Raw genomic sequence first — 4,651 nt, 5'->3', positions numbered from 1 at the left:
CCCTCGGCCAGGCCCCGCGGGGTTAACCCCCCCGCCGCCCGCACACCCCCGTCCCAGCGCCGCTGCCATTGGCCGGGCAGTTGCTAAGAGACGTTCAACAAGGGTCCGCACCGCCCCGGCGGGTCGCAGCGGGTGCTGCGGTACCGCGTGTGGCGGCACCTGCCCCGGCCGGGGTGAGGCAGAGCACGTTTGGCACCTGTCGGCGGGTCCCGAGAGCGGGGACGGGCAGCGAGCGGCGCCCGTGGAGGGAAAAAAGACCCAGAGTGTTCGCTTGGCTGCGGGAAAGCCCTGCAGTGCTGCACCGGGGGGCCGGCGATGAACAGGGCTGTGTCTCCTTAGATACTGTCCTGCCCAGACTGCCGTCGCCTTTCACGGGGGATGGAGTGGTTACTGGTTTTGAAAAAATGTGTTGTTAAATATTAGACCTTATCTTTGACTGTATGTTGCTGGGTTTTTTCCCTCCCCGCAGGCAATTTCAACAGCTGTATACAAAAGCATAAGAAGTTCTTTGCTGAGTCACGTTATTCAGCCAGTCTAAAATCACAATTCTGTAGAATACACTTTAGAGAAGACAGCTTCATAGTTGATCTCAACAGTTGTTTGATAGTGTCTGAAAGAAAGGCATTGCTGATTTGAGTGAGGAGCTTACACCAGGAATCCCTGGCACTCACCTAGATTAAATTTTGGCCAGACATCACCATGTCTCCCTATGAGAGACCTCACGTACCTAGCAGTCCCCTCTGTGCCTGGGAGTGGAAGAGCAGCCAGACACCCAGCTTGGCACATGCCTTATTGCCAGAGATATCAGCTATCTAGCATCGCCTTGCTAAATATGCGAGGCTTTTAATAAAATTACCAAATAGTACTCAGGAAAGTTAATCGAGTAATCATGATCCATAGGATTTGATTAATTATTGGGGTTTGCAAGACTGCAGCCTTCACTCGATGACATGATTTATTTTTCTTGATACCTACCACCTTCCCACCCAAGTACACCAAATTCTGCAGTCATGTGTGTGTATACCTGCAATATCTAATTCTCAGTCCTGTGTGTTGCTGACACCTCACATGTCTTTATTATATTTTGGTACAGGAGAAGAGGTCAGTTTTTATGTTGCCTTTCATAATTTGAAATTTTCTTCCTAATTCCTTTCCAGGTTAATAAACAATGTTTTTCCATATTATCAACTTTATTCTGGTTTTGCTTTTAAAGACGAGACAATGAGAACAGGTTCTACTGAGTAAAATAACATTTTCAATACTGTAAATATTTTCATTTCTAGTGTGTAATGAGTCTTTAAATAATATTCGGCTTTGTTCTCTGTAAACTTGCCTTTATTGGTCCAATATTCTATTCACATTTAGCTTTGAGGAGAGTATCCTGTTGGGGGGTTCCGTGCAAATCATCAAAAACATCTAAACATAAGCGAAGTGTAGAGATTGAGGACTATTCTTGTTGATTTGTCGAAACCTAGGGTGTTATAGTCCAAATCAAGAAATAACAAAGCAATTACTGACAGAAAAGAGGCTTAAATGCAGTAGACAGGATGGCTGTTATGACTGGAAAGCCACCATCACAGAGAAATAGCAGAAATTGGGATAGAAAATATCTATTTTTAGTAGATTATACATTTATATACCCTTTCGTAAATTCAGTTATTCACTCAAGTTGGCAAATTTTGATTATTTTCCTGTATTTTCAGAGTAAGAAGATGGTGATACAGGCCACACATGAGCATTTTCACTGACAGGGTCACCAAGTGGACAAAGCGATGCTCTCTGGCATGCAACAAGGGATGGAATCGTGAAAGAGAATGAGTCTCATATGTTATCCTGCCACAAACATAGCTGTGATAAACCTCCCTCCAGATTCTTTCTCGCGCAACGTTTCTGGTTTTCAAAGGTCAGCTTGATAATGGAAAAATGCTGAATAAGGTCAAAACCAGCCTTTCGAAATTCTCACCAAAAATCTAACCTCCAGGAATGAACCATACTCCAGTCATAAACACTGGAAGTAAGGCTATTTCTCTTTTTTGTGGGCAGACCATAACTACCTCTCCAGCAGATGAAATAGACTTATATAGGGCTAGTAAACTGAGTGGTTCTTGCTGTGTAGGAAGCACCCTCCCGTGGCTTGCAAAAATACTGATTACTGTTTTGGCTTTTAGTACCTTTGCAATAACACTAATAAATATTTTTAATAACAGTGCATTCTTTTCAGAATTATTCAGGTCATAGGAAATAATTCCTCGCAGTGCAGAAGGAACATTTCATTGTATGACTCAGGTTAACTGCAGAGACTTTGGACCTTTATACTGTAGCTTTGCTGCAGAGGCACTCTTAGGAGGAAGCAGACTAACACAGAATATAATATGTGACTGGGAATGGAAAGTGGGACAACAGACTTTGTTCACGGGAAGGATTAAGCTCCTGGAGCTTTAAGAGATAATGCATGGGGTGGGTGGTGCTGAATTTCCTTTGTCCATTTGATCATAGCAGCTGTTCCTGAGGTTGATGCTATTCAAAAGAGAACTCCCCAAGCACTTTGCTGTGCATCATGGGCCAGGCTTAGTTTGTGTTTTTTTTAAAGGGCTGACCAGGAAAGGAGAAGTCTTTGTGGGGTGCTTTCAGGCAAGAAAGTCAGAGGAAATTTTACCATATGAAAAAACATAGCCCAACACAGTTCTTTACTGATAACACGTCAGTTTGTCATAACACAGCTTCATAAACCACAGCGAGAATTGAAACACACCTTTCTGAAGTGGTTTAAAACAAGGTGGCATATAGGTGGAATTTTGGTATAGGAAAAGGGCGGTGTCATTGGAGATTTTGGTTCCTAAGGGATACAAGAGAGGATAAAATCAAGTATTTCTTATACTCTCTTGAGTAATATCATAAATATCCTGTAATGGATGTCAGGTCAAGCTCCTTAAACAGTATTTTCCTTCTTTACTTGGGTTTTCTTGAAACTAATTTATGGAATTATTTGGAGACTCATTTTATTTTGCTTTATAGTTCAGCAGTTTAGAAAAAAACACAACCTGTTATTTCACAGCCATTCCTCTCTGTGATATAGACCATTATCCTTAAAATTAATTTTAGTCCCATTTCTTTTATAAACATAGTTTATAGAATCAATGATTAGAGAAATGTTGAAAACGTGTTTTTGCTTTCCTCTTTGTAATCCTTTGCTAAAAAGTTTTATTAAGAATTATAATGGAAAAATATTAAAGAACCCAAGCAAACTGGATTATTTGGGAAGTAAGATATGCAAAGTATCTCTAAAAGCTTAAATTCAGGCTGGATAAAACTGTAACATGGACAGGAGAGCAAACAGGCTCCTACAGTTCAGAAAGAGCTGCACTGATCCACAGTTTGTTTGCATTTCAATTCAAACTCATCTTCTTAAGTACATTCAAAACCACTGTCGGCTGGAGTGGTTTCTATAGCAGTGTCCTGCCTCGTTACAAATCAGCAGGGCTGACGAACCACGGACTAGCAGAAGCTCATTAAAATGTCTGATCCTGTTATGCAATAGGCCAGTGGCAGCCTGTGGCTCCTTTATTGTCTCTTGATGTAGGAACTGTGTCTCGATAAAGCCTAGCTCATCAGGCTTTCGCATCTCTTTGTGGAAATGCATAAAAATAACCTCATCAGCCGGTCTGTGGGTTGTGCTGTGTGCTTGCAAGAGCTTTAAGGGCTGTTTTCAGTTCCAGATCATACATGAGAAGCTCCAGTCATGCAGTGATACCTCTACCTGTGCATGGTCCATTGGAGGCTCCAAAGAAGGGGAACTACAGCAAAGTTTAGGTGGACTTCACATACTTAATCCTACCTGTGTGATCCAGTCCCTTCTCTTTCCCCACCTCACTATGTGACAGTCACTTGGCTCAATATCTAAAAGACATGCAACTTTTGTCTGAAAGTTCCCTCTGTTCTTGCATTTGAACTGCGAGATTTCAGGCTAATCCCTGTTAGATCACAGCAAGTAGAGAAAAAGGTGCCTGTCATTCCCCAGGGGTTATGACCGAGCACACCACGTCACAAAAACATTTCTGAGATGAGATGGTGCTGCTGCCTGGCCAGAGCACACACACACCCCCCCCCCCCCCCCCCCCCAAATCTAGTGCCAAACCAGTGCCATAGAAAGCAAACTAAGCATCAGGGATTCAAGATGATGCAGCACAAGAGGGATGCTGATTCTGCAGCAAAGAAACTACAGCCCAAACTTTTGAACTAAAGCTCCATAGGGTGAGAGACAAGATACCAACTAAACCGTGGGCTGTCACTCTTTCACTCCTCCTCCCCAAACTTGTCTGCAGTATTATGCTTTGGCACAGGCCCTCAGCTGCATCAATTCAGCTAGCTAATTCTATTTATTCTATTTTGGTTTTTTGTTGGGCTAGTTCTCTAACAGCTTAGTGCATGAATTGGCTCACAGAGGGTTTCACATATGCTAGAGCCAGTACAAGATAACCCAGGGGAGGAGAGAGGGAAAAGAAAGACTGGGGAGAGGAATGGGACTTCGCAGTTCTAGTGTCAATGAGGCATTAGATCACTCATCCCTTTCATGCAGTTACACCCTCACATTTCTGTCTCTGCAACCTTATTTCTGCTCAAAGACATGAGCAGATATTCACCTCATTTAACC

Source organism: Columba livia, chromosome 8, assembly GCF_036013475.1.
Source record: "Columba livia isolate bColLiv1 breed racing homer chromosome 8, bColLiv1.pat.W.v2, whole genome shotgun sequence".
NCBI classification, from domain to species: domain Eukaryota; kingdom Metazoa; phylum Chordata; class Aves; order Columbiformes; family Columbidae; genus Columba; species Columba livia.
The sequence above is the reverse complement of the archived record's forward strand: the minus strand, read 5'-3'. Positions refer to the sequence as shown.